Consider the following 12,187-nt stretch of genomic DNA (forward strand, 5'->3'; position numbering starts at 1 on the left):
GCACTTTGACCGAATTCCACACTTTTTCGATATGTAGTGTTTATCATTCCATTTTAATATTTTCTAATTTTCATAATGATAACTTCTTTGAACTGTGAGTTATTTAGAAGCATATTTCTTAATTTTCATCCATATAAGGGTTTTTATCTAGTCATCTTTTCATTATTGATTACCAACTTAATTGAATTTTGGCCATACAGTGTCATTGGTGATAGTTCTTTCTTTTAAATTTTATTTTATTTATATTTTTATACAGCAGGTTCTTATTAGGCATCAATTTTATACACATCAGTGTATACATGTCAATCCCAATGGCCCAATTCATCACACCACCACCACCACCCCCCAACGGCTTTCCCCCCTTGGTGTTCATACGTTTGTTCTCTACATCTGTGTCTCAATTCCTGCCCTGCAAACCAGTTCATCTGTACGACTTTTCTAGGTTCTACATATATGCGTTAATATACAATATTTGTTTTTCTCTTTCTGACTTACTTCACTCTGTATGACAGTCTCTAGATCCATCCACGTCTCAACAAATGACCCACTTTCGTTCCTTTTTATGGCTCAGTAATATTCCATTGTATATATGTACCACATCTTCTTTATCCATTCGTCTGTCGATGGGCATTTAGGTTGCTTCCATGACCTGGCTATCGTAAATAGTGCTGCAATGAACATTGGGGTGCATGTGTCTTTTGAATTACGGTTTTCTCTGGGTATATGCCCAATAGTGGGATTTCGGGGTCATATGGTAATTCTATTTTTAGTTCTTTAAGGAACCTCCATACTATTCTCCATAGTGGCTGTATCAATTTACATTCCCACCAACAGTGCAAGAGGGTTCCCTTTTCTCCACACCCCTACAGCACTTGTTGTTTGTAGATTTTCTGATGATGCCCATTCTAACTGGTGTGAGGTGATACCTCATTGTAGTTTTGATTTGCATTTCTCTAATAATTAGTGATGTTGAGCAGCTTTTCATGTGCTTCTTGGCCATCTGTATGTCTTCTTTGGAGAAATGTCTATTTAGGTCTTCTGCCCATTTTTTGATTGGGTTCTTTGTTTCTTTACTATTAAGCTGCATGAACTGTTTATATATTTTGGAGATTAATCCTTTGTCCGTTGATTCATTTGCAAATATTTTCTCCCATTCTGAGGGTTGTCTTTTCGTCTTGTTTATGGTTTCCTTTGCTGTGCAAAAGCTTTGAAGTTTCATTAGGTCCCATTTGTTTATTTTTGTTTTTATTTCCATTACTCTAAGAGGTGAATCAAAACAGATCTTGCTGTGATTTATGTCAAAGAGTGTTCTTCCTATGTTTTCCTCTAAGAGTTTTATAGTGTCTGGTCTTAACATTTAGGTCTTTAATCCATTTTGAGTTTATTTTTGTGTATGGTGTTAGGGAGTGTTCTAATTTCATTCTTTTACATGTAGCTGTCCGGTTTTCCCACACCACTTATTGAAGAGACTGTCTTTTCTCCATTGTATATCCTTGCCTCCTTTGTCATAGATTAGTTGACCATAGGTGCGTGGGTTTATCTCTGGGCTTTCTATCTTGTTCCATTGATCTATGTTTCTGTTTATGTGCCAGTACTATATTGTCTTGATTACTGTAGCTTTGTAGTATAGTCTGAAGTCAGGGACTCTGATTCCTCCAGCTCCGTTTTTTTCCCTCAAGACTGCTTTGGCTATTCGGGGTCTTTTGTGTCTCCATACAAATTTTAAGATGATTCTTTCTAGTTCTGTAAAAAATGCCATTGGTAATCTGACAGGGATTGCATTGAATCTGTAGATTGCTTTGGGTAGTATAGTCATTTTCACAATATTGATACTTCCAATCCAAGAACATGGTATATCTCTCCATCTGTTGATGTCATCTTTAATTTCTTTCATCAGTGTCTTACAGTTTTCTGCATACAGGTCTTTTGTCTCCCTAGATAGGTTTATTCCTAGGTGTTTTATTCTTTTTGTTGCAATGGTAAATGGGAGTGTTTCCTTAATTTCTCTTTCAGATTTTTCATCATTAGTGTATAGCAATGCAAGAGATTTCTGTGCATTAATTTTGTATCCTGCAACTTTACCATATTCATTGATTAGCTCTAGCAGTTTTCTGGTGGCAGTTTTAGGATTCTCTATGTAGAGTATCATGTCATCTGCAAACAGTGACAGTTTTACTTCTTCTTTTCCAATTTGTATTCCTTTTATTTCTTTTTCTTCTCTGATTGCCGTGGCTAGGACTTCCAAAACTATGTTGAATAACAGTGGTGAGAGTGGACATCCTTGTCTTGTTCCTGATCTTAGAGGAAATGCTTTCAGTTTTTCACCATTGATAACGATGTTTGCTGTGGGTTTGTCATATATGGCCTTTATTATGTTGAGGTAGCTTCCCTCTATGCCCACCTTATGGAGAATTTTTATCATAAATGGGTGTTGAGTTTTGTCAAAAGCTTTTTCTGCATCTATTGAGATGATCATATGGTTTTTACTGTGCCACTTGTTAAGATGGTGTATTACATTATTGATTTGCGTATATTGAAGAATCCTTGCATCCCTGGGATAAATCCCACTTGATCATGTTGTATGATCCTTTTAATGTGTTGTTGGATTCTGTTTGCTAGTATTTTGTTGAGGATTTTTGCATCTATATTCATCAGTGATATGGTCTGTAATTTTCTTTTTTTGTAGTATCTTTGTCTGGTTTTGGTATCAGGGTGATGGTGGCCTCATAGAATGAGTTTGGGAGTGTTCCTTCCTCTGCCATTTTTTGGAAGAGTTTGAGAAGGATGGGTGTTAGCTCTTCTCTAAATGTTTGATAGAATTCCCCTGTGAAGCCATCTGGTCCTGGACTTTTGTTTGTTGGAAGATTTTTAATCACAGGTTCAATTTCATTCCTTGTGATTGGTCTGTTCATATTTTCTATTTCTTCCTGGTTCAGTCTTGGAAGGTTATACCTTTCTAAGAATTTGTCCATTTCTTCCAGGTTGTCCATTTTATTGGCATAGAGTTGCTTGTAGTAGTCTCTTAGGATGCTTTGAATTTTTGCGGTGTCTGTTGTAACTTCTCCTTTTTCGTTTCTACTTTTATTGATTTGAGTCCTCTCCCTCTTTTTCTTGATGAGTCTGGCTAATGGTTTGTCAATTTTGTTTCTCTTCTCAAAGAACCAGCTTTTAGTTTTATTCATCTTTGCTACTGTTTTCTTTGTTTCTATTTCATTTATTTCTGCTCTGATCTTTATGATTTCTTTCCTCCTGCTAACTTTGGGTTTTGTTTGTTCTTCTTTCTCTAGTTCCTTTAGGTGTAAGGTTAGATTGTTTACTTGAGATTTTTCTTGTTTCTTGAGGTAGGCTTGTATAGCTATAAACTTCCCTCTTAGAACTGCTTTTGCTGCATCCATAGGTTTTGGATCATCTTGTTTTCATTGTCATTTGTCTCTAGGTATTTTTTGATTTCCTCTTTGATTTCTTCAGTGATCTCTTGGTTATTTAGTAACGTATTGTTTAGCCCCCATGTGTTTGTGTTTTTTACGTTTTTTTCCCTGTAATTCATTTCTAATCTCATAGCGTTGTGGTCAGAAAAGATGCTTGATATGGTTTCAATTTTCTTAAATTTACTGAGGCTTGATTTGTTACCCAAGATGTGATCTATCCTGGAGAATGTTCCGTGTGCACTTGGGAAGAAAGTGTAATCTGCTGTTTTTGGATGGAATGTCCTATAAATTTCAATTCAGTCTATCTGGTCTATTGTGTCAATTAAAGCTTGTGTTTTCTTATTAATTTTCTGTTTGGATGATCTGTCCATTGGCATAAGTGAGGTGTTAAAGTCCCCCACTATTATTGTGTTACTGTTGATTTCCTCTATTAGAGCTGTTAGTAGTTGCCTTATGTATTGAGTTGCTCCTATGTTGGGTGCATATATATTTATAATTGTTATGTCTTCTTCTTGGATTGATCCCCTGATCATTATGTAGTGTCTTTCCTTGTCTCTTGTAACATTCTTTATTTTGAAGTCCTTTTTTCCTGATACGAGTATTGCTACTCCAGCTTTCTTTTGATTTCCATTTGCATGGAATATCTTTTTCCATCCCCTCACTTTCAGTCTGTATGTGTCCCTAGGTCTGAAGTGGGTCTCTTGTAGACAGCATATATATGGGTCTTGTTTTTGTATCCATTCAGCAAGCCTGTGTCTTTTGGTTGGAGCATTTAATCCATTCATGTGTAAGTTAATTATCGATATGTATGTTCCTGTGACCTTCTTCTTAATTGTTTTGGGTTTGTTTTTGTAGGTCCTTTTCTTCTCAGTGTTTCCCACTTAGAAAAGTTCCTTTAACATTTGTTGTAGAGCTGGTTTGGTGATGCTGAATTCTCTTAGCTTTTGCTTGTCTGTAAAGCTTTTGATTTCTCCATCGAATCTGAATGAGATCCTTGCCGGGTAGAGTAATCTTGGTTGTAGGTTCTTCCCTTTCATCACTTTAAGTATATCATGCCACTCCCTTCTGGCTTGTAGAGTTTCTGCTGAGAAATCAGCTGTTAACCTTATGGGAGTTCCCTTGTATATTATTTGTCATTTTTCCCTTGCTGCTTTCAGTAATTTTTCTTTGTCTTTAATTTTTGCCAATTTGATTACTATGTGTCTTGGCGTGTTTCTCCTTGGGTTTATCCTGTATGGGACTCGCTTTGCTTCCTGGACTTGGGTGGCTATTTCCTTTCCCATGTTAGGGAAGTTTTCGACTATAATCTCTTCAAATATTTTCTCGGGTCCTTTCTCCCTCTCTTCTTCTGGGACCCCTGTAATGCGAATGTTGTTGCATTTAATGTTGTCCCAGAGGTCTCTTAGGCTGTCTTCATTTCTTTTCATTCTTTTTTCTTTATTCTGTTCCTCAGCAGTGAATTCCACCATTCTGCCTTCCAGGTCACTTATCCGTTCTTCTGCCTCAGTTATTCTGCTATTGATTCCTTCTAGTGTAGTTTTCGTTTCAGTTACTGTATTGTGCATCTCTGTTTGTTTTTTCTTTAATTCTTCTAGGTCTTTGTTAAACATTTCTTGCATCTTCGTGATCGTTGCCTCCATTCTTTTTCCGAGGTCCTGGATCATCTTCGCTATCATTTTTCTGAATTCTTTTTCTGGAAGGTTGCCTGTCTCCACTTCATTTAGTTGTTTTTCTGGGGTTTTATCTTGTTCCTTCATGTGGTACATAGCCCTCTGCCTTTTCATCTTGTCTATCTTTCTGTGAATGTGGTTTTTGTTCCACACGCTGCAGGATTGTAGCTCTTCTTGCTTCTGCTCTCTGCCCTCTGGTGGATGAGGCTATCTAAGAGGCTTGTGCAAGTTTCCTGATGGGAGGGACTGTTGGTGGGTAGAGCTGACTGTTGCTCTGGTGGGCAGAGCTCAGTAAAACTTCAATCTGCTTGACTGCTGATGGGTGGATGTGGGTTCCCTCCCTGTTGGTTGTTTGGCCTGAGGCAACCCAACACTGGAGCCTACCTGGGCTCTTTGGTGGGGCTAATGGCAGACTCCGGGAGGGCTCACGCCAAGGAGTATTTCCCAGAACTTCTGCTGCCAGTGTCCTTGTCCCCACGGTGAGCCACAGCCACCGCCCGCTTCTGCAGGAGACCCTCCAACACTAGCAGGTAGGTCTGGTTCAGTCTCCCCGGGGGTCACTGCTCCTTCCCCTGGGTCCCGATGCACACACTACTTTGTGTGTGCCCTCCAAGAGTGGAGTCTCTGTTTCCCCCAGTCCTGTCGAAGTCCTTCAATCAAATCCCACTAGCCTTCAAAGTCTGATTCTCTAGGAATTCCTTCTCCCGTTGCCAGACCCCCAGGTTGGGAAGCCTGACGTGGGGCTCAGAACCTTCACTCCAGTTGTGAAGTGGTATAAGTGTTCTCCAGTCTGTGAGTCACCCACCCAGCAGTTATGGGATTGGATTTTACTGTGATTGTGCCCCTCCTACCTTCTCATTGTGGCTTCTCCTTTGTCTTTGGATGTGGGGTATCTTTTTTGGTGAGTTCCAGTGTCTTCCTGTTGATGATTGTCCAGCAGCTAGTTGTGATTCTGGTGTTCTCACAAGAGGGAGCCAGAGCATGTCCTTCTACTCTGCCATCTTGGTTCAGGGCCCTCCTCTCTTTTGTCATTTAGTTCATGTCATCTGTTTGATATTAATCCTTTGAAATTTATTGAGATTTCTTTTATGGCACAGCAGGTGTTAAATTCTTGTAAATGTTCCAGGTATGCTTCAAAATAATGTGTATTCTGCTACTGTTGAGTATGCTGTTTCATAAATATCTATTAGTTCTGTTTGTTAATTCTGTTGATCGAATCAGTTATATCATTTCTGACTTTCATCTGCTTAATATGTTAGTTTCTAAGAGAGGTGTGTTCAATTTTCCCACTATTATTATGTAGTTGCATATTTTTCTGTATGATTCTTTCAATTTTTGTTTCGTATATATTGAAATTATGCTACTAGATATATGCAAGATTAGAATTGCTATACCTTTCTGGTAAGCTGAACTATGTATCACTGTGAAGTGACCTTTTTATCGGTACTAATGCTTTTTGCCTTAAAGTCTGTTTTATCTGATATTAATATAGCTACATCAGCTTTCCTTTAGTTAGTATTTTTCTATATCTTTTTTCATCTTACTACTTTTAACATTTCCATATTCTTATGCTTACCTAAATCCATGTAGCTATTTTTTAATCTAGTCTATCATTATCATTTTACTGTAGTATTTAATTCATGTATATTTATTGGAAGCATTGATATGTTTATGTTCCACTTTGACTGAATTCCATTTCGATATGTAGTATTTATCATTCCATTATAATATTTTCTAATTTCCATAATAGTGACTTCTTTGACCTGTGAGTCATTTAGAAGTATATTTCTTGATTTTCTTTTTTTCTTGCTTTCTTTTAGATTGGTTTTTTTCATTTTTTTTCCTTTTATTAGTTTCAAAGTTAATGTTTTATTTTAATTTTTTATGGATTATCTTAGACATTTTATCATAGTCTAAAGTTAATGTCTCCACTCCTCCTGACCAACTCAAGGATCTCAGAAAGCTTTAATATCAATCACTTTCCTCCTGACATATATGCTGTTGGTGTTTGTATGTGTATTGTTCTATTTTTTTCACCCACAAGACAGACATTGTTTTTGTAGCATTATACAATCAATGTTTGTTTATACTTAGCCAGTAACTTACCACTTTTATGATTATTACTTCTCCCTGAATCTCAGGACTTTTATCTGTGACCACTTTCCTTTTATCTAAAGTACATACTACAGAGGTATGTTTGGAACTGTTGATGTTTATTTTTAAATACTTTTGTTTTGCATGGTTTCCCCTCCTAGCATATTAAAGCTATCTTTTCACTGTCTTCTAGTTTCCACTCTTGCTTTTAGGTAGCTATCTATAAATTCATTGTTATTTCTTTGAAGGTAATCTGTCTTTTCTCTCTGGCCATTTTAAAGATCTTCTGTATGTCTTTTGTGGTACCTAGTTTTACTGTGATATTTCTAGGTATGAATTTTTATTAATTTATCCTGCTTGAGTATTATGGGAATTTTGATTACTGTCTTTCTCCTCGTCTAAAAGTTGTTAGTCATTATCTCTCCAAATTTCTTCTGCTTCCTCAGCTTCTTTCCATCTAGGACTCTGAATATATGTTAGAGGTTTTCCATCAGTCCTCTGTGTTTCTTAATCTCTCTTGTATTTTCCATACCTTTGTCTTTTTCTGTTGCATTCTAGGTGATGTGTTCTGATGTATTTTTCAGTTCAAAAATTCTGTCTTTAGCCAGAGCTAATATTTTATCAAATATATCCAATGCACTGAATTTAAAATTTTTATTATGTTTTTTGTTTCTTGAAATTGTATTTGATTCTTTTTCAATATGCTTGTACCTTTTTATAGTTTCTTGCTCTTTACTCATACACTCAACATTACTCTTCCAGTTCTTTAAACATGTATATTTTGTAGTATATATCTGATAATTCCATTACCTATAGGCTTTTGTAGGTCTAATTTTACTATCTGTTGTTTCTGCTTTCATTCATTGTTTCTTTTTATCTTACGCATTTTGTGAGCTTTGACCAGGAGCTCATATTTCTTGGTATTTTATAGGTGACAGTCTTTGAAACTTGGATTGAAATCAGATTCCTTTAGAGAAGATTATGTTTCATTCCACCAGTTGCCTGAGAAAACCACCAACCTGGGCTCATTTGTAAATAGTTTATTTAAAAATAATTATCAGCTAGATGGGGCTTCCCTGGTGGCGCAGTGGTTAAGAATCTGGCTACCAATGCAGGGGACATGGGTTCAATTCCTGGTCCAGGAAGATCCCACATGCTGCAGAGCAACTAAGCCCGTGCACCACAACTACTGAGCCTGTACTCTAGAGCCCACGAGCCACAACTACTGAAGCCCACGCGCCTAGAGCCCGTGCTCCACAGCAAGAGAAGCCACCACAATAAGAAGCCCATGCACCACAACAAAGAGTAGCCCCCACTTGCTGCAACTAGAGAAAGTTCACATGCAGCAACGAACACCCAACGCAGCCATAAATAAATAAATAAATAAGCAAATAAAATCTATTAAAAAAGCAATACCAATTATCAGACAGAGGTTTTGCAGACCTGTGGTTTCAAATTTGCAAGGGAAAAATTTTTGTTCTCCTCCTTGAAGCAGCATGTTTTGCCACAGAAAATTTTCCTGGCAGGTAGGGGAAGAAGATGAGAATATATTTTTAGCTCACCCCTACACTAAAAGTGCAACCTTTTAGGATCTCAGTTTTATGCAGGGGGGAGTCTCCTCTTTTACTTCCCTCCTGGGTAAGCCTTTGGTTTTATTTCCTATCCTCGCATGTTCCAAAATAGTGAAAACCAGTTTCAACTCACAGTGTTTGGTAAATACACTCAAGGCAAACGCTAGCCTCTGTGTTAACTTTCTCGGTTCCAGCTTTTACTTGATTTGTGTCTTCTGAGTAGTCCTTCCTTCTTTGCCATTTCATTGATATATTTTAGAGATTTTAACACGATTTTCCAGCATTTTTAGTTGTTTTCAGCAGGAATGTTGGTCAGAGCATACAGTCTTCCATACTGCTAGAAAGAGAAGTCTACCCTTTAGGTTTTTGGTGGCTTAGAAGTTGCCTTCTCCTTCTCCCTTTTCATGCAGTTCTAAAATGCTAACAAATGGCTGTCACCCAAACGTATCTAACCAAGCTGCACAGTTGTATTACTCTCCAACCAGATTTCTTTTTCTCCTTTTATTTACCCATTTCGACCACCAATCAGTGCAAGAGGTAATATGGTCAGAGTTGATGTGTGGTGTTGCTCAGAAGAGGGTGAAATGGTGGGAAAGGCTGGATTGTCATTGCTGGGGCCTGATTAGAGAAACTTATTCTTGTTGTTCTATGTTGGAGACCAGAATATATTTTCTCCTAAAAACAATGTGGTACATAATTTTGAATGTAGATGAAAAAGTATTTTTAGTATAATTATTCATGTGCATATGAATTAAATGAGCTCTGTAAACTTGCTTATAAATTTAACCAACCATTAATTAAATTCCAACAAAGATAATTTAAATTGAGCATTTAGAATACAGTCGTGTGTGATATGCTTTGAATAGTTCATTTTTTATATATTTATGTCTTATTCCTCTAATTACGTTGTAAACTTCTTGACAGTAGGAGTCATCTCTTTTACCTCTTTATGCTTCCCCACATCTTCAAGCCTAAGGATTCTCACTAGTTGGCTGGTCATTTATTACAAAGGTGGCAGCCAGTAGACCATGGAATACCTTTGGAGTTCTTTTATTTTCCCTAATTTACCCCCTAATAAGTATACTGATTGTCCAGTGAAAAAAACTTAAACACAAATGCCAAAAGAAATGGGGCTTTGAATAATCCAGTGACATGCTTCTTTCTAATGATGGCTGACTTGCCAATTATTCTATAAATCAGCTATTCAGCTAAATTCTTAGTCATTAATAGAACTAAAGTATTCATATGCCAAAATCAAACACAGAGTGTATGAACACATAACCATTTGGCTATGTGTGTGCATGTGTGCCTTAGAGTGTATGATCCTAACTTATTCTAGAGTTATCTGTTTGCATGTTTGATTGCTTTTTCTGGTCTCTTTCTATTTGATTTTTAAAGAAAAAATATATGGGGGACGTTAAAATAGAAAAAATAATTCATAGATAATAAAAAATATTGGGAAACATTCATTTTCCAATTTAGAAATAATGTATAGCTCACAGAGCATCACAGTACAGGGGGGCAAAAATCAATATGTGTTAAAATTGAAAATGGTTCTTTTATAAATGAAGCTGACCAAAATTTTCAGCAGGACTGTTGCCTGAAGGAAAATTTCCTGGGCTCCAGCCTCTGTTATGCCTAACAATGAACCATACAAGTCTAGACAGATGGTTGGATTCCATAGTGTTTCTCATGTTACAATATTTTCTTCCTATTGTCTCTTCTGAATTCTACAGGGAAAGGGGGAAATGCTATAACTTTCAAAAAGTATAAAGAGTATCTTTGGTATAGTTTGGGAAGTCACAAGTAATAAACATTCATTATCTTGGGAATCTCTTCTTCCTTTTTAGACATGCTTTCTTGGTTAAAATTTGATTGCTTATGTTGAACAGTATGATTTAGCTTCCTTACTATCTTTATTGCTAGAAATAGAAGATGTATTTATGTCTTTTCTCATCTCTGTTCCCTGTCTCAAAGTACGCTAACATCATCTATTCAGTTTTGAGCTATGGTGAGGCAGAAATTTGGGACTCATCCTTAAGACCGTTCGTAGCCATCCAATGCCAATAGTGCATATACTCCCTAAACAGTTCTCAAATCTGTCCAATTTTCTATATCTCTGATATCATCACTCTGGTCCAAAGTCCTTGTATCTCTCACCTGGATTATTGCAATAAGTACCTAACTGATCTCCCTGCAGTCACCCTCTTCCTCCCTGCCCCCTTATACACAAACTACGTTCAAAACAGAATGATCATTCCCAAATGTAAATCTGGTTGTGTTCCTACTGCTACCAGTAGTTTTCTGTGACTCTTAGGGTAAACACAAAATTCCTTACCTGGCACACAAGGCCCTTCACAGTCTCTGCTTACCTCTCCAGCATCACTTCATGTCAGCTTTCTCCTTTTATGTCTAGTTCAGCCAACCTGACCTTCTTTCATTCCCTCTATATTTCCTTCTCCGTTAGGACTGTTCCCTACCATTTTAACTTCATTAAGCCCTGTTCCTCTTTCAGAGGTTAATTCAGGCATCACATCCTCAGAGAAGCCCCCCTTGACCTGCCCTATCCTTACCCAAATGCTTAGGTCAAGTCCTGTTGTTTGCCCTCACAAAACCATGTATCTTATCTCTCTTTCACAGCACTTAGACAAAAGGAAGAGATTTATGATCCTGTGCATCAGGAATTAGGGTTTCAAGTGAGGAAACAAAAGCAAAGAAGAATATTTAGTAATCAGCCTCTAAGATTCAAGCCCATACTTCTAGCCCACAGAGAAAAGTATACATAAAAATATTATACTTAAGGGTTCTGAAAAAAGCCAGGAATTTTTCAGTAAATAAATATCAGATATTCTTCAGTCTGTCTGTTCTTTAGATAGACAACCTGGTCTATCTAAACTGCTGCTGAGCATGTAATTTAAGACCTGGAAACATTTTAACAATTGTTCCCAACCAATCCCCTCAAAATATAGATGAGAAAAGTGAATCTCAAAAGTGAAACTCAGAGGTCTCACAAATAGTTAATAGCAGAGAATGAAGTGGAATTAGTCGTTGAGCACTATTATGTATATTAGTTTTCCTATTTCTAGGTCTTCTTTTCTTTACTACATACTCTCTCTGCTTAAAATATTAACAGAAACAAAGCAGTTAAAATTTATAATGGAAGACTACTGTCTACCCTAAGAGGATGATACAGCACTAATAAAACATTACTATAAGCCTTTAGACAAAGGGGTGATATGCTATTAAAATTATATTATAGTGCAGTTTTATTTCTTTGTGCATGAGCTCTTTATATTTTCTTTTTATACCTCTCTTTCTATATGAAGTCCTAAAAAAAGGATCCTGGGAAAGTGAACTCCCTTCTTGATTTAATTTAGGACTTGAAGAAAAGTGAGAGTCCTACTCACCCGTAACTCATTCCAAG

At 36.9% G+C, this 12,187-nt stretch overlaps 1 protein-coding gene across 9 annotated transcripts in view; it reads left to right on the forward strand.

Annotated features, from left to right (window-relative positions):
* ALPK1 (alpha kinase 1) overlaps positions 1–12,187 on the forward strand; it is a 125,100-nt gene that overhangs the window by 49,052 nt on the left and 63,861 nt on the right. The window lies entirely within an intron of this gene.

The sequence above is a fragment of the Balaenoptera physalus genome (assembly GCF_965194825.1).
Source record: "Balaenoptera physalus genome assembly, chromosome: 5".
Lineage (NCBI taxonomy): Eukaryota > Metazoa > Chordata > Mammalia > Artiodactyla > Balaenopteridae > Balaenoptera > Balaenoptera physalus.